This window comes from Anabas testudineus, chromosome 24, assembly GCF_900324465.2.
Source record: "Anabas testudineus chromosome 24, fAnaTes1.2, whole genome shotgun sequence".
In the NCBI taxonomy this organism is placed as follows: Eukaryota; Metazoa; Chordata; class Actinopteri; order Anabantiformes; family Anabantidae; genus Anabas; species Anabas testudineus.
This window is the reverse complement of record NC_046632.1, coordinates 14,871,172-14,890,741: the sequence shown is the minus strand read 5'-3', so window position 1 is coordinate 14,890,741 and position 19,570 is coordinate 14,871,172. Positions and strand designations below refer to the sequence as shown.

The window sequence follows — 19,570 nt, the reverse complement described above, 5'->3', positions numbered from 1 at the left end:
CTGTAACTTCCAAACTGGATCCCAGGACCAACATGTGAGATCTCTGTCCAGAAGAGTGCAGTCCTAGGAACAGCTAAGATACTGCGCAGGAGCCTCAAGCTCGGGTCCTCTGGGTTGTTAAAAAATTGTCTGTTTATCCTCTGGTAGGGGACCCGAGCTTTCTTGGGTAGAAAATAAACTCCAGAAATGACAAAAGCAATGACTGAGAAGTGTTGACTGAAAGAGCCTCAAGAAAGAAACACACCTGTTAGCTTTAAGTGCAGAATTAACCGTCGAAGCTATGCATTTTATGAAGCTGTGGGCAGATTTACAATAAAACATCAGAAATTAAGACCAGTTTTAAGGTCAGACAGCTCACGCTGTTACTGTAACTGTCTTTCCCTGTTTAACAAATTTATAAATCTTTGTGTAGGTTTTAAATAAATGAATAAAAACATAGGCTGTATAATGCTAGAAGGCCACTCCACATAAACATTCAGCTCCAAACATCAATTTCACAGGTTTCCAAGGATGCTCATTGATTCAAAGATAGTGTTTATGTGCCATCGCTGATGGTGGAAACATGTCTTGCGCCTGTGTGTCCTGTGTGCACATTCAAACAAAGTGAGTCCCAGTCAACACATATTTCCACAACATGCCTCATTGTTGTATAACAAGCTAAATTAGCATCGTCTGTTGTATAAATACATGAATACCTGCTTAACAACACACCGGGTTTCAGGAGCAATGGCAAGGCTGAAGACAGTAAGTACACAAGTATTTTTTCTTTTACTGCACAAACAGGAAACAATTAATTGTCAAGAACTGCATGAAATACAAACCACACCATGATACATGACCGTCAGCACGGTCATTTTGTTCTACTTCTAAAAACAAACAACATCCTACCAGCTAACTGCTACCATCGTACATCTAGCCCAGCTAATGTTATGTATAAACCTTCAACCTTTTCTACTTCCTTCATGGCAGAAATGTGCAGCAGGCATGTGGTATTTTTTTTTCTCATAAATATTTGGTGCTAGTGTCGAACACTTTTTAACTTGAGCCACAATCTGCTTCACATCTTGGTTGAAAACAGCCTTTGAAAAAGCGACTACCTTGGTAACAACACACAAGAAAACTCACTGTTATAAGAACTGATCTACAATTTATACATTTAATTAATAGAATATCTAAGCTGACGCCAACAATCCAGCACCAAATAAGATTATTAATAATAAAATAATACATTTCAGACTTCATAAACATGTTGTACACTGTGGAGATTCTTCCTGTGACTATAAAGGAGCTCATCATCATTCCATGAAGCTCCTCTCTCCGTTTTCATTTGTTTTTTCCTTCATCTATGTTTTATTGATTTATCTTTACCTCACCTTTCTTCTCCTGCCTCTCAGAGACAATAATTACAATCACCTGATCACACCTTCTAGTTTTCCCTCTATGCATTTCCTTCATCTAACCTCCTTCAGGTGTTACCTTTTGTTCCAAGGATCTTTTTATCATCTGCTTTTAACAGATTTTTTAAAACATACAACAAATATTTCAGTTAATTCTCTGTTTAGCATGCTATGATGAATGAAGATAAGAATAATAATCTTACTAGTAAAGCTTTGGCCGGCTCTCGCTGTTTACACTGTAACTTCCAGAATGACTGTCTAATGATACTGTCACAGTCGTATGTGCAAAACACTTCCCTTTCAAAACTAATACTGATTGAAACAATCCGTTATCTGTGGATATAATGTTAAGATTTAAGGTGACCTGTCAAACGTCAACATACAAAGCTCTGATTGTTTGAAACCTAAATGGACCACATTTAAAAACTGAAGAATTTCTCCCCGTACACTGTTTGTCTACAGTCTGGCAAACTACCAACACCAACAGATGATTTAGTGCGAGCTACAATGGCTTTCATTTCACTTTGCTTTAGGGAATTCTCCTTTTGCTCTTATGATGCATTATTATGGTCCCTGCAGCCTGTAAAGCACTGTGTGTGTGTGTGTGTGTGTGTGTGTGTGTGTGTGTGTGTGTGTTGTATATCTTATGTATAACAATGTTTTTTGAGAGCACTCTTGAGACCACCACCTACTGAAGCTTGTAGCTGTGAAAAACATTCTTCTGATGAATATTAAATAAACCTTTGTGACTCAAGTATAAACACTTGGTCCGTTTAATGACTGGCTTATAAAGGAGCATAATGTTTCTAAAACTTCATGCAGTCTGATGTACTTATGTTTTTTATTTGCCAATTGATAAAAATGTTTAAATATACAGAACAAACAGAACCCTGAAGGAGTCTGATATGAGAACAGGTGTTTGAAAGGCCACAAAGGTCTTATTTTAATTATCTGACTAAACTCAACAGGTTAAAAGTTTACAGTTGCAGTCGGATTATCTGGGTTCAAGCTTGTTATATGTAGTTAGTTCATGTTCACCCTCAGGATATAAATGCAGATATTAACTTTCAAAAGTGTAAAGAGACATCACCTGCATTCACAGCACATGTAAAAGTAAAAGGAAAGTAAACTAGCTGCTCAGTCTGCCCCTCTGGCAGCTCAAATAAAGCCACCATTAGCTTGTTCCTCACAGAGACACTGAGATCTCAATTTCCATGTAAGACCAGACAGAACAAAAGGCTGCGTACTACACACCTCCCTCACATCTCCTTCACCCTCTCCCAAGACGGCCACTTTCTCCCTGTATAAATGCAAATCAATCAGGACCTTTGATCTGCGAGATACCAAAACACATTATACACTTGAGGACGTTGTTCATCTGGACTGCTTTACAACGTGTGACCTAGAAACCACTTAGAGGAAAGACAGCCCCACAAAACTGCAACCGGGCAAAGTACTGGGACAGAATCTATTCTCCTGTCTGACTCACATTTAACACCGTGGTCCCATGACGTTCCTGTTCGACCTGCAATGAATTTGGAGTTCTATTGTTTGAATTTGTATGTGTACATTGGTTTCAAGGACAGCAGTTCTGTGCAGATAAGCCACGTATGTACATTTGTGTTTGTTTGGTAGTAATATGAAAAGAAAGGTGCACATCCACAAACAGCTGTGACTCCTCCATATTCATAGCTTCCATTATTCTTCTTTTGTCTGCCTCTGTTCTGAATATCTGATGAGTCATTGAAGCACTGAGAAAAAGCCTCCTGTCTGTAAAAAGCTGTCAACAGAGAGTCCAGACAATAATAATATCTTGCAGACGTTTCCCTATAGCAGACAAATTTTTTTTAATCTTGCACACACACACACACACACACACACACACACACACACATACACACACACATACACACACCCCCCTCCTGTCTGTAATAGCACGTTAAAGGGCCTTGTCTCCACTGTGATCAATAGAGGTCAGTGTTAGTCATTGGATGTGATCATGCATGGGTTCCCTCAAGAGGAAACTAAACCGCTTCACTTCTCCCCACCCTGTATTTATTTGACAGTGAACATGGATTCCTGTTTCTGCTGATGTTAGAGTAAACCAGGCAGCACAAAGAAACACAAAAAAATAAATCTGGCAGGGAGGAGAGTAAAAGGCCCAGAAGGCCTGTAAGTGACATAAACCAGTAACATACAGATATCTCTGGGGATGAAGAGATCAATATGAGTTTTGTTTCATTATTGGGTAAACTGTATTATTTCATATCTATCTATCTATCTATCTATCTATCTATCTATCTATCTATCTATCTATCTATCTATAGGCAACACAGACTAATAATATAATAAGAACTCTGCAAAGTTGTTATGTCATTGTCAGGACCAAGCTTTACAAAACACTATCATACAAGATCATGTTGGGCTGCTTTGTTAATGCCGTCAGTGTAAATAAAAAACTGACCTCAACAGGTTGCCTTTCCAAAATTTGGAATAGATTAATGATTTAAAGTTAACCATTAAACAAAATGTGAAAAAGCATTTTTACATTAATGATCTGGTTTTTCAAAATCAAATTTCAGAATATCAAGACAATCCTCAAGTCTGGAGTAAACTTTAAAATAATGAATATAGATTTGTATATTATATATGACTAATAGCTGAATGTCTCACGTCACCACAAACATGTCTGCAAAACAGAGGGAGACAGAAAACATAACATCCTTCCATTCATCTTGCCTTCATCATTTTTCGACTCAGTCAATCCTGACAGTCGTCCTCCTCTCTCCTTTCATCTCTCACTGTTTTTTTTTTTTTTTTTTTAAATGCATCCATCTCATTTGTTACGGCTCTATTATGCAGCACTGCTTCAATAAAATAAACGCATGAATAAATCATACCCAACCCCAATCTCTCCGATTCATAGAGTTTGGATAATTACTCAGTTTTTCATGAGAGAGCACTCATTGATTCACCGTGACCCTAAACAGTTTCCAAGGTTATGGGATGGGAAATTGATCGGAATGCGAGCGGTGATGGGAAAAGGAATGAAGTCGCTGAATATCCTAATATTCAAATCTCTCTCTCCCTCTCTCTCTGCTCGCGCTCCTCAAATATCCATGACCAAATGGACTTATAATTGGAAGTCAGGAGGCCCAGAAATACTCCTCACCTTCTTTCTGACTCATCTAGATATTAGTTCTGGTGAGTTACAGGGTTGATATGAGCACATGGAGAGAAGATGAGGGAAAGAGAAAGTCATTAGAAGAAGCCCGTTGCTGGTATTTGTAGGAGACTACCTCATTCTGTAATTTTTTCCCACTTTTCTATCTCTTACTTGTACTTTCTCTTTATTCAGACATACAAAACACACATTCCCTCATCCATCTTTTTCTGTCTCTCAACAATGTTTCTCATTATAGCCTGTCCCTTCGCATTTGTCATATTGAGCAGTCACCCATGATGATATCATACGGTACTGGGACAGTGAGTGTGTGTGAGTCTGTGTGTGTTTAGTGATTTGCAGCAGTGACTTGGCTTTTCAGAGCACCCCTGTGAGATTCCCCACACATGTCGACACACACACAGGAAATCAGAAAGTCCTATTTGGTTCAGAGTCCTTATTTCCTGGTGGGTGTTGAGGGCCCCCCCATTGTCTGAACTGAATAGGACACGTCTCTGGATCTATGAATCCTATTATGAGGAAGTGAAAAGAGTGGAAGGAGGGGAAAGAGGAAGATGGATTTTAAATGGAGCGATACAGCGAAAGAACATGCACAGACACTGTCTTCACCAGATGAACGACAGCACTGGTCATTTGTTAAAAGGCTAAAAATGGTCGGTATCTACATTTTCCTGACAAAAGAAACGGTGAGTGTGCAAATAATGACTGTCCCCTCTCAGTACCAATGGCAGCACGCATAAATGGATACACATAGCATGTGTAATTTATAGGCAACATAAGGAAAGTATACCGAACATTGTGTGAAATAACAGAACATGTTTGAACCTGGCAATTAAATTATTTTACAAGGCTGAACTTGTACAACACATTCAAAGTTTAATGTGGATTTTATCTTATAAAAACATTACGAAGTTGTTTTACCATGCCACAAAATAACTGCAGAGTACTTTTCAGGATGGTCACTGTCAAATAAGATGTTCAGGCTGCTTTGAATTCCTGCCATGACTAGCAGCTGTTCCAAGAAAACCAAGGACTATGAGACACTACAGAGGATTAAACAGAAATATCCTGGGTCTAATACTATTTTCTAATATCCATATTCAGACTGATCATTTTTAGTCTGATACCAGCATCAACCAGTCCTAGAATTATTATTTTCCTGCCCACTTAGGAACATTTTTATTTATTTTAAGTCCTGTTTCTGAACCCCTGATGTATTTTTCACACTCTTGTAGCTCTGTTCCTGGCGTCTACCAACCAACACAGCAGCAGGACTATGAAAGTTGTAAGACTGAACTAAAACAATGAAGTCTTGACCTCGAAAGCTAAACAATAAGCTGAAACTCATAATAAAGCTCTAGAAAACTGAAAGGAGCTGCACATTCAAGCTTTAATTCTCCAGAATCGTGTGGTTGACAGACAACTCAGATCCCCCACCGTACTATAACACACACTAACCAAACTATTATGTCAAAATGTTAATATTTCACATTGATGCTTTGGTAAATTGCACTTCACCTTCATGCCAGGGAGGCACTTATTCCGCCACAGAGACGTTTTTTTGGCACTTGTGCACTTCTCCGAGATCAGGGAGAAAAATGAAGCAGGGACACATTTCACCTCATGTACAATAGATATGAAAACTGACACTGAAGCTAGAGTGTCACAATTTATATATTAAATGAGCGGTATAGACAATAAGCTTGACAATACAGGTACAGTATTCCATTCAGTCAGGACTAGTAGTATGTGCATTTGAGATAAACAGTCTGAGGCAGTTATTATAATAAAGAATTTGTGGTCATAATATATCGGTAAGGAAGATGTGTCATTTCAACAGAAAAGGTAAATGGTAAGTAGTACTACTAATATAAATTGATAAAGAAAAACATATTTTACCTACATAATTAATTAATGGGTAAATACTAGAAATCTATTACAGTTTACAATGAATTAAGCTCCAATGTCCATTAAGTGAACTTTCTTTGAGTTTTCTTTGTTAGACCCCGACACAGACACTTAAACACACACAGCACATCTTTTTTTTTTGTGGTGTTGATTTGTTTTTCTTAATTTAGAATTCAACTTCCTGCCCTCCTGATCCAGATCTTATTTCCTGACACTTACCCCCACAGGAACTGTCTACACATGTCCGTGTGTGTGTGTGTGTGTGTGTGTGTGTATGTGTGTGTCTATCAAGTGTAAATAAAATTATCTGCACACTTTGTAATTACTTTCTACCAAACAAGATTGTGTGAAAGAGTGAGAGAGATAAAAAAAAAAAAGGACAAATCTGGAAATTAAGTTTTATGATTTTTGGAACCTTGTTAACGTAATTGAGCAGTCAACATGGAGAAACTGTAAACACACAGTTAATAAAATCAAGTGTCATTTACTATCACTAATAATATTTCTTACTTACTCTCTCACTTGACAGTAATGAGAAATGACATTTTCAGGACCACATTTCTTACACTGGCCCCAGTGGCCACTGTTGCATTTGTTCATCTGCTTATTAGCAGGTGTAATTTCTTCTGCAATCCGTTAAATAAAAATAAGGAACATGACTTTATTTCCTTTATTCTTTACTTTATTTTATATCCAAATGTTGATGGCTCTCCAAATTCCCTTCACTCCACTTCACACACTTTGGATACAGAGATGTTCCAACTAATCTGACAAGCTGGGATAACAAGACTGTACGATTCACCTGCCAGTCAAGCAATGATAAATGACGACATATTAGCTGTGGACAACATCTTGAATATACCTGATGCTTCACAGCTTGTTCTCTGTAGGATTTATTAAATAAATATATTGCAAACAGTACAAGTATGTTTTTTTAAAGCTGTTGGCATGTCACTTCCCTCACATAAAGACATCCCTCCCATTCAGACGACAGCAGTGTATGTTACATGTAGACTGTAGATGAGATGTGTTCTGGAGGGACTGAGGAAAGAGCCTGACAGTGTTTCTAGGACTGCTTATGTAATATTATATCCCCACCAGAAGACAACTGCATCCTGTGAATACTGAGTGACTATCAATCTGCCACCATTCGAGCTGCACGGGAATTAATACAAATGCACCCTTCATGCTAACACTACCAAACAGTAAACACAACAGGGACTACTGAGGAAAGACAGGACATCTTAACTGAATAGAGTGATATGACAAAAGCACGGTAGACAGACGGTGAATAGAAAAAGTGTTAAGGTTAAATAGTTGTTTTTAAAAGCATAATCTATACTAAACTATAAATCCAACTATGCACTCAAGTTTATGAACAGATAAATTTGATAGCAGCAGCAGCAGAAAGGCAGCGGGCTGTCAGGCAGTTCAATTATAGTCTGAATGATGCAGACTTAGCATAAAGATAACTCCTCAGAAGACATGTTGGTAGGACATGGCCTTTGGCTCATAATACTTTGCTCAGTTCACCCACATTGACATGTTCCCAGCCACGCATGTTTCAGTGGGGGGCTGGGAACATGAACCATGCGTGGCTTCTCTCTACATCTCAACATCTCACATTTGTCCACAGTCTCACCAGACAAGGAAGGATCTTGTGATTTGTGTTTTGAGTTTCTGCTCTGTTTCAGAACCATTACATCCTTATTGCTCATACTGTACTTGCTCTACCGCTTTATATTACAGCATGCATATGCTGTACCTACTCTTTAACTCCATCTTTGGATCTACTCTTAAAATGCTAGAGAGATGTTGAACTACCATGAGGTCAGAATGACTAAGTGGGTTGGTGACACAGAGAAGAATGAAACCATCAGAGGTGAAGAGATAAAGAGAGACAAAGAGAACAGACATGCCTTTTCAACCTCTACAGACAGTTACACTGTCACAGCTCCCTCTTCCGTGCTACGACAGTCTGACAACAGCAACCCCAACGGGAAGGTGACATTTACCTTTTTGGCCCACAAAGAGTCCTTGACACACACACACACACACACACACACACACACACACACACAGTGTTGATGCGCTGAAATTCTGCCGACATGAATGTTTCTAAAGAGCAGACCAGCTCTTTTCACCAGCAAGGCAACGAGCACACAGGTGTGTAGATGAGACAAAATTATGAGATGAATAGTTGCTGTCTGGGCTCATGTATCAACAAAGAAAAAATGTTAAAAAATAAAAAAACATAAATCAAACATTCAAAGGTATGGTTAACTGCTACATCAGGGATTTACAATTCTGACCTCATCTCATGTTTTCCTACATGATATTGTAGTGTTTTCACAGAGTTATTCTGACATAACAAAAGAAAAACCACACACTGTCACAGCTCACTATAAGAAGTATAAAGTTACCATAAACACATGCTTCTGCTACACATTATAATGTCTCCAGTGAAAAGAAAAGAGCTTTTCATGTGTACACTTCTACAGTCTGATCACATATTACAGCATCCTTTTACATCTCACTGACTTCTCTCAAGTCACACTCACTATGCACTTTGCTGGGTTTCTTCTCTTATGATCCTTTGCCAAGGTTTTACCACAGCTTTTCTCACTTCCTGCTTATTTTGGGGGTGTTTTGTCTTCAGTGCATGAAATAGAAGGTAAACTGGATTCAGGCCAAAGACTGAACATTTGGTGGATGCTCCCTTTGTACCTAATCTAGCCTAGCCTGATCATTTTTGTTTTTTCAGTTGTTGTCACATAAATAAACAAGTTAACAAATCAGATTTTAGTATTTATTGCCAACCTTTCCTCAAAACGTTTGGATAATAACTACATTCAACAAAAAACAAATGTTAATCAATCATTACAAATACTCAAATCTCTGCTTTAGTTGCATATGTGTGTAAAGACGTTGAGTTTTGCACCCGCAACAATAAAAATCTTACCTTATCTTAGATAGCTGCAGAAAATGCAGCTATCTACTGCAGGTAACACTCATCTCTTACACCGAGAAAGGAGGGGGAGAAACAGGGGTGGCAAATAAGCCACGCTATTCACCTCTGACACACACACACACACACACACACAAATCATTTTGAATCTCTGTCTTTTGTCAGTGTTTCAATTCCACTGTACACCTCTTGCACCACTGAGCAGATAGAAAGAAAGAAAGGTAGCTACAGAGAAATGACAGAACAAAGAAAAGTGTCACTGTCAGCCTCACTCAAACCCCACAAAATGAATAAAGCTCATCTAAATTTCTTTTATTATAAACTGGGCACCTCCTTTCAGCTGTGGTCTACTGGGAGAACTGAGGTAACTTGATCTGAGTCTTTACTGTTCTTACAATTCTGCAGCTCTAACAAAACTTTTTTCTTTTGTAACTAGTCCGTCACAGTCTAATATGAGCATTTCACACCACTGATTTGCTCTGTGATGTGCAGAAAATCTACATTTTAAAACTTGGTTTGTTTGTTTTTTTAAAGCTGCGAGTGCAAATGACTTCATAGAGGATTACCCAACAGTAATGTAACATGCAACATGCACCAGCTTTTAGTCTTAATTGTAGTATGTATTGTAGTATGCAAAAAGTATCTTATGCACATACAGTAATTATATAGGTTTTACTAGTAAATAACATAAAAGAAGCGACTAAGATTTTGCCACTTATATATTATTATATATTTTAGTATACTGCCTCTCCTCCTCTATATCCACCCTTTTCCTTACAACTGTTTGTGCATTTATTTTCAATTAGATTTTAGCTCAGTTTAATTTTTCACCTCCAATCCCTAGACAGCTGAATAGGAAACAACCACAGATTTACAGCATGAAAGCTGGGAGGCAATTATTTCAGTGTCTTTTCAAACATTCATACTTAGTTCTGGAAGATGTGAAATTCTTTTACTCTGTGATATGGTCAATTGAAGCTGCAAATGATGTTCATTAATGTCAGAAAAGCAAAATCAGGCTGGTAACGATTATCAAGGTTATATTCAGTCTTGTTTACAGGACCTGCAGCATGGAAAACCAGGTAAAATATTGGTATTGAAAAACAAGAGAGCTGGAATGTTATTTTTGATTAAAGGTACAGTAATTTAATCTTCAGTTTCACCCACACGTGAGATACATGATAGTTGACAACAAAAACTGACAGGCAAATTTAATCAGTATTTAAACTGAAAAGAATTGAACTGTCATCAGAGCATGATTTGGATGGTAAGCTGTCTTGTCTGTGCCCCAAGCTGTGTATGTGTTTATTTATGTGCTTGTGTGTCTGACTGATGAGACAGGGTATTCTCCATTGTTGTCTTGCAGTTTTCAATTTGAGGGTTATTTGTTTGCATTATCCAGTTTATGACAGACGGGTGGAGAGAATGCCACCGTTGTATCTGATTCTAATTATTTAGCAGATGTAAAACACTTGTCCCTGCCTCTCCAGTTTGCCTGTGCCTCATTTGTCTCCCATCGTCTTTTCTTTTATGGGTTTTTCCTTTCTCTGATCCTCACACCTTGTTTTCTCACCAGCAGTTATTTGGTAACAAAGCCATTTTAAGAAACACTGCAAATATCTGTAAAAATGTGTTCATATGCTTTATTACAAGTATACAAATATAAAGCCTGTGCTTGGTTAAAAAGCAAATACTTTGGTCACAGCTGTCAAAAAATGGTTAAAAGTTTCTTGTTACTGAGCTTTTTAAGGATGATCCTGAGACTTGCTTAAAAAATCCTTGTTAAAGAAATCTTCAATGACAAAATACATGCCTGGTAAAATTTTTTGTCTGACCGAAAGGCACAAAATTCAGGTGCATTTTGAAATGTTTTAATGAATCATCTTATAATGAATGCCATTTCAGTTCCATTTTCTGAGTTTGAACATGCATATGCGTTAACAAAACAGTATGATTCATACCGTAACCGTGCAGGAGCCTCTAACTTCTAACTGAAGCTGTGATTGACCATCTAACTTCTTTTCACAAATTCAACGTAAATACGTAATTTCAAATTCAAAGTATAAACTGAGACAGAGCAAGTTTCTCTTCATGCACGATACTACCCAGTCCAGCCTTGTCTTCGTTTTCTGGCAGCAGTTGAGACCTCTGGTTTGTAAGTCTCTCCCTCAGTCAAGACAGCTGCTATCAAACTATCAAACCAGATGCCACTGGAGTTAAAGTGTGCATTTCACAAGAGATTAATGGTCATCACAGTGACACAGCTGAGAGAAGTTGTCAGATTCACTGGTTTCTTTGCTTATTGCTCATGCTAGCCGTGATGCACATCAGTATTTTCTTACAGTGCTTAGGGTGTAGTGTTCACGTCTTGTCACTCTGTCGCTGTTTATTGTCTCCACTGGGTATCCAAAATCTTATATGTTAATTTTACACTCTGGCTGGTAGCTGCTCTGGTTTAGTTATGTAATGATACTGCAAGAAACCTTTTTACCTTGACAAGACATATCGTCACATTTTAATATCACAAGATCTTCTGCCACTATGATGAGAGGAATCATTTAATCTATAAGGACATACACCCATAGACTGTTTAAAAAGCAGGAATTGGATAAATGACTGTAACTCTGAAACTGGCATAACGTTAGGGTCCTGGAAGGTGAAAGGGCAGAAGGATGTCTGGGCTACATTGCTTTGCTGGCTGTTAAACTTCCACAGATTCAACAGGGTCAAGCTCACCCACCTTGTTGAATCCTGAGGACACACCCAGACACATTATGCCACACAAACCTATATGCCCGAAGACACAATACCTTCAGCAGGCTCTAGGACACATGCCACGTCTTTCCATCTCACCATCTCTGTCCCCTTTTCAGAAATTAATTAGGTGACGTGTACTTGGGAAATGAGGTGACATTTTCCTATAATGAGAGCGATGGGTGGAAGGGAAGGAATCGCTGTGTTTCCAGGACTCGCCATCGACAGAGATTGACATTTTCCATTACAGAGTCAAAATGTACATGTGTTACTCCATCTGATTTGCTGTGTTTGTGTGTGAGTGTGTGTGGTTTAAGGTTCGTTTTGGCAGGAGACGGCAAGGAGGTCATCCATCTTGTTACAGCCATATCCCAAAGTCTGTGTGTGCGCGTGTGCACACCAGCCGGATTTGTGCATGTGTGTCGTACATTTGTGTGCTTGGGTGTGTGTGTGGAGTGGCAGTAAGACGAAAAAGCATGATTTATGGAAGGGAGTGATGCTGGAAAGCTCTAGGTACAGCGACGCCTGTAAATCCTGATAAAAAACCTGGATAGAAGCAATTTAATGCCATCAATCTTTCTACCTAGGGGCTGTGATATATTGGCAGGTAGAAAGGAGTATGTGTGCATGTGTATGTGTGTGCGCTTGTCTGTGTCAATGCATTAAAGAAATAAACTAAACTTATTCCTCAAGTAGTCAAACATGTTATGAACAATAACTTACAATGGTGTATTATGGGTTTTATACACCATAAAGTTTAACATAAACACCAACTCTGGAACACATTATGTCTGGCCTGTAGAAATGTGTCTCAATAAAATGCAGCAGTATTACTAAGCAAGAATAATCTTATAACATTAAGTTGGAAAAAAGTCTATTTTGATGCATATCTTCACATGCAAGACACATCCTTAATACTGTATATATTATCAACCCTGTCTGTTGCTGCACATCTAAATTTTGTGCAAGGCCATGTGGATTAGCCACAAGCCTACTGGATGAATGTTCTGTCGATGGACAAGTTTTTGACTTGAGTGAGAAGCATAATTTTAGTAAAAACCAAACACCGCTTTCCAATATAAGAATCTGTGAAACAGTGAAGACAGTATCATGATTTGGGCCTTTGCTGCCTTGACGGCTGCACAACACAGATGGAGATATGAATTCAGAGTTGTTCATGCCAACATTCACTCATTATTAATGGCCATAATAATGCAAATATTATATCAGCATTCTGAAGATTTGTCTTTTAATAACTATTAGCCTGCACAACATAAAAATAATCATATGTGCATGTAAACATACTTACATACTTATACATGTACATACAGAAATGCACACACACATACACTTGGGTGCAAATCCAAGGCATAATCTGTCTATGACTGCAGTCTGAAAACACCAAAATAAAAGTAAAAACAGCCTTGTGTTGCAGCCTCCCCTTAGGTCGACTCAACTTTACATTCACTTGCCTGTGGGTTAATAAGAGTGTGATTTATAGCACGACAAGGTTCCATATATCTAACCACAGCTAGTGTCAGGGCTCGGCTTTGCTATTCTCCAGTAAATGGCACTAAAGACTTCAGCAGCATCTTAAATGAAAAGCCATATAAAGTGCTAGTGCTGTTTTTATACAGGCATTGATCATCTAGAAAATAAAATTAATTTATTACTCATCATGAAGTCACTCAACAAAATTATATATGAATGTTAATTCTTGTACCTTTCTTATATCCCTTTACTGGTGCCATGCACACTTCAGATAAAGACAAAATAAAATAAACAAAATTTAGATCAAACCATTGTAAACATGAATTAGTTCTTTAACAGCATGTTGTTAATACTAAGCTTAATGAGTAATGTTTCTTGATAATACGTGTTAAAACAGGGCAAATTCAAGAAACAGAAAGGTGTACACACCTCACTGAAGATTAAAAACAATAATGATATCTATTTCAAAATAACTTTTTCTCAATAGAACTTTAAGACATGGTTAATATAAGGTCAACAGAACTGCAAACTGTGTAAACTGAGCATGCTCCCATAAAGACAGATAATACCACTAATCTTTTTTTAAACCATCTGAAGCAGTGCCATCCTTTAGAACCTGCACAATGCAAGATTTTACAGCCCCAGACCCAAGCAAGTGCTGGATGGCTCCCCTGAAACAATCACTGTGATACCTGCACCACACACACCTGATAGGTACCAGTAAGCACGGTCCAAGGTAACAGATTTAAGCCGCTGAATCCACCCTATGATATCTTCACATCTCACTTGGTACTATTAGAATAAAAAGGAACCTTGACAGAAATAGTCATTTGACATCTATGGTGATATATATTAATATCAACTCCCCCCACATCACCAAACCCTACATATGTTAAATTACTTATATTTTATCTTAGACCAGTTAGTTTTTCCCCGATTTGTTCCACCAGTGTTTCGTGTAAAGCTGAGGTTGCATTAACAGCGTTATCTTTCTGTGTGACAGACTTGACTGGAGAGGCCTTGAGAAATGATTTAATTTACCCCTGCAGGCACTAAATCACACGCAGTAAGAACATCTACTTCACACACACACTAAGACATTCACACAAAAATGAAGCAGGTGCACCTGAAACACAGTACATCAACTTGGGTTGCAGCGGACTAAGTGTGAGTACTCGCAGTATACAGTAGCGAAACTGTGACTTAGTAAAATATAAGTAATCATAAGTAATAAGTTATCATAGAAGTGCAAAGATTTTGGGGAGGTTTATTTTCTCATACTAAGAGGCTCATAAGGGGCTGTTGCTGACTTGCACATATTAACTGTGTGCTGTGCATTAATTAAAAAAATGTTATCCTGTTACTTTGTGCTGTATTTGATGTAGTTTCACTGGGACTTTGTATTCCAACACCTTTTCTGCTGAGTTGATAAGTAATATATATATAAATAAGCTAGTATTACGTCCAGCAGATTTTGATTGACAAGCTTTGCAATATTTTCTTTGATCTGCTTTGTATTTTGTAAAATCAAAAAACTTTTTTCAGGCGCTTTCTAAGAAGACTATAACATGTTTCACATTCTTGGTTCAATTTACCTGTTGGAATTAGAGAATCACCACTCTATTCATTCTCCCAACATATAAAGAGATACATATTCCACTGACAGTGTATAGACAGAGGTCCTTAAGTGTCAGCTGGTAATGCCTTGTGATGGACTGTCCCAATGACATCAGACCAACATCTTTCCACTTTAAACCCAGCATCCACAAACCTCATGACAGACAGATTAAGATTTTGACAGCCTTAAGCCTTCAACGCTCACACTTCAACACATTTCTCTGTGGGCTTTTTTTTCGCTGTACTCTCTCCGTCTCATAATGCTCACTCTCTTACTGAGCCTGTACATGGCAACTCAGTCACTGACAGACAGACATGACACGTCTTTCTCTGAACTAACCCAGCCTGTCCGTCTGTCATTTCACAGGCACATGCTTAAGTTGTAAAACGATTAAAATAATAGACATCATGATCATTTGTGTGGCCAAAATAGGTACATTGTGACCACATACATTAAGAGCAGCAGTTAAAAAAAATCTGATAGTCTTAGCACAAACATATTTTCACTACAAATATATAGAGAATGTTTCAAATGGCGTTGATGACATTAACTCAAACCTTAAGATATAGAAACCAAATGACAGCTATCTGAAATTAGCATGAATGTTAGATCAACATTCTTTTATAGGGGTATCTTAAATGTAAGTCAAATAAAATATATAGCTTAATTAGATTCTGAGAAATATAACTGCCAACTAGCTGGTGTCGTTAGGCATTTTCCTAAGCATCCTCCTCCAGAGAATTCAAGCTAATCATCACCCCACACACATGAATAAGGCAATATAATATAGTCCCATGGCCCTTCTAGACTTTCCAAATGGTATTGGACCAAATTCTGATAATAAAAGAGTTAAAACTGCAAGGTTTGTGAAGCTCAGAAAAACATTCATTGTTTTACAGCCTCTTATTTTTCAATGTTTCAATACTGATCCTGATCTTTTTTGTGCATCTCTGTAACAACTCGGAGGGCTACTTCTCTATAATGAATATCTGTATATCTATAATAAGCAGCACACTTATGACTTCATTGCAACATCAGCAATGTAGCTGTCAGCAGCTACATACAATTGCAATAAGTAATTAGGAGTAGTGAAGACACTGTTTTATCATGAATTGTAATTCTGCAGATGCTGGCAGGTTGTTGAATCATTTGTCCATTAACTGAACATATGGATGCCTTTTTTTACTTTTTCAAAACCATGTTGGGCAAGTGGCTTCTACAGTTGTGTTTTTAAGAGTAAAGGAACAAGCAACACACTTTTCAGAGTTACCTTCAGACTTCAAAGCTAGTTTTAAGTGTCCTAAAGTCGTGGTTTGGTTTTCATGTCTGTTTTGATAGTGATATAGATGATATTAGGAAACTGTATATCTGAATGTTAGCTACTTGTGTTTTAATAACACTTGTTCCATTCCTTAAGTCCATTGACTAATAATATCCTGAGGGCTAGCAAGAAAGAGAACAAGGTCAGGACAACATCTTTGTTCCATGGCTGTTGTGCCATATTAAATACTGAAAATTGACAAAAGCACAGACAACTGTATGCCACAAATTCTATCCTTGAAATACACTTTTACTGCAGTGATTAGAAAAATCTGTCTGGAGCTTTTTTATTACGTGTGAAGAAAAGTACCTAAATAATCTAACTTTACATAAGACAAACACACACACACACACCGCCTCTGCTCTTCACTTCTGAATTTCATGGAATAACACACAACTCTGACACCTATCAGGAGTTTGGCTTCACACGCACTCACCTCCCCTAGCGCTCCGTCACCTTTGCCTATCATCAGCTTGTCTTGACTCCAGATGCAATCACTCAACAATGGCACACAGCAAACTTCCAACTGAGACTGCAACCTAGTGACTGCCTGCAACTTAAAAAACCTGACGCTTGCACGATGACCGTATTTCAGTGTTTTGTTCTCCATTTAATGGCTTCTCTCTCCACTCCAAAATTGTTCCTGTCTGCAGTCTTTTGTCAAGCTCTTACACACTTTTAACACTTTTAAAGATGAAAGAAATCTATTCATCAAGTGTGGCATTGTTGATAAATTTATCTAAGGTTTCACTAAACCCCTAGCCCAATTACAGAAACTAGGATTCTCATTTACATGACAGTTAATTATAATGTCAATCTATTAGCCACAGCTGTTGCTATCTCATGGAGAAGCAGCCAGCATATTTCTATTTTTTAACAGAGGAGAAAAATACTACACCTTGCTGTTCTGGTGGAGGATATTACAGACAATCACCATTTTGTGTATCAAGGTTCTTGTGAGTTTCTCCTTGACATTTGAGGGATTCAGGAGTGTTGGGAAGCCTCTCCTCTCCTCGGTCCTGCAGTAGGGAGGGCAGGCAGCTTTGTGATAACCTTGCCCTGTCATTGCGTTCTTAAAACAAATCTGCCCTTATCAGGATCTTGTAGCAGGCAGCAAATGCAATTTCCCAGCTCCCCTGGCGGGTGTCTGCCTCAAATCCTCCACGGGCAATCTGCCTGTGTGATCTGACGTCTTTAAGAGGGACTTGAACCGAGGCAGCATTAGCCCATCTGACAAGTAGCTCTGCCTCTGACAAAGTGTCAACCTCACCAAGTGCACTCCCTCACTCTCTTTCGTTTTCACACTGATTGCTTTCTGTCACTTTCATCCTTTCTGAGTATTAGCATCTCTCTTTTTCGCTCTTACTGCCTTTTTTCTCTCTGTGGTGCCACTTCTCAGGCCACAGATCACAGGAATGCATTAGCAACTTCTGTTGTCTATCGGGCCTCTTTCTCTCCTCTGCACAATATGTTGGAGGTCACTTCTCTCTTCTCAGTAAGTCCCCTTCTTGCACATTACAGCACATCTGTTCAGATAGGCTGCTGCTAAAACGAGAGTGTGTGCATGCCTGTACCTGAAGGTAGTTTTACATGTCACTCATTTTTATGGTGTGACATATTTTAAATAAACTAAACTTCATTATAGGACAATTAAGCAAAATCAAGTTTGACCTCTTGGTGACTTGATTTAACCAATCTTTCTGGCCTGGTTCCACAAGGAAAGAGCAAGAGGCAAAAGAGTCCTGGCTGCCTACCTCCATTAGGCATCCTTAGGCAAGACCTCCTTACACTTACCCTGCCTTTGCCTTGTAAGTCACTTTGAATAAAAGCATCTGCCAAATGATTAAGTGTAAATGTAAATGTAAACCATGAGACTGTCAAATAACTTCCAAACACCTTAAAGCCAACGCATGAAAAAGAATAGTTGTTCTAAACCTGAACTGTTGAACAACTTAAACAAAAATGAATCCTATATCACTGAAGTTTCAAAAACTTTGTATTTGTGCTGGCTTGTGTAGTATTTTTCTGGCTTGCTGGTATAAAAATCTGGCAACAACAGTTCATGATGGGACGGCATCATACATTGGTCATTAAACCCCCAACATAACATTACAGGTATTTTGTTAATTTGCAAGATTTAGAGTCTCCATCTCAGTAAAGGTATAATTCCCTATATTTTAATATGTACATGCAGTGTTGAGATTTTTCTGTTCCAATATTTGTTATCTGTTCACAACAATAGGGGAAAAAAAGTCCACATGAACAAAACCAAACTCATCAGCTCTCAACTCTCTGGTCGCAGCAATAGCATCACTGCAGGAGCCTGACAGCAGCCAGATGAAAGCCGGTGTGACTGAGAGTCATACAAACCTCATCAGACATCATGTGGTGCTATTGATGAGGTGCCACTCCATCACTTTACCCCCCCCTTGGGGTAATGTGTAATACTCTGTGTTCAACTATCTCCAAATACTTTTTATACCTGGTTGCACTGTGAATTGTTTGAAGTGACATATCATAGCGTCAGGTAATTAAAGGATACGTTAAGTACCACACTAACTCATCTTACTGTATATTTCTATCAGTCCAGAAAGAAAAAACAAAATGGTGGGGAGGGTCTGTTTTGACAAAAAACAATCCAATCAAAACAAAATTACATAGTAAATTTAATAAATTACTTAATTACATAGTAAATGAGTTTGGATTAGTTAGTTTCTCTGTAGATGTAAAAAACAGTGGCGCTAATTGGTACAGACTGCTGACTGGCCGAAATGATTTCAAGTGTCTGGTGTCAGGTCCTGTTTCAGCTGCAGACATGATAGAATATGAATCTCTTGTTGTGAAATGCTGGTTAAAAGAAAGATTCAAATATACTCCAGTCTGTGGTTCCGACATATCTTGAAGGTATATGCTGACAGGTTCACAGTAC

At 38.2% G+C, this 19,570-nt stretch overlaps 1 long non-coding RNA gene across 1 annotated transcript in view; it reads right to left on the bottom strand.

The window, feature by feature from the left end:
- LOC113149420 overlaps positions 1–19,570 on the bottom strand; it is a 45,025-nt gene that overhangs the window by 18,838 nt on the left and 6,617 nt on the right. The window lies entirely within an intron of this gene.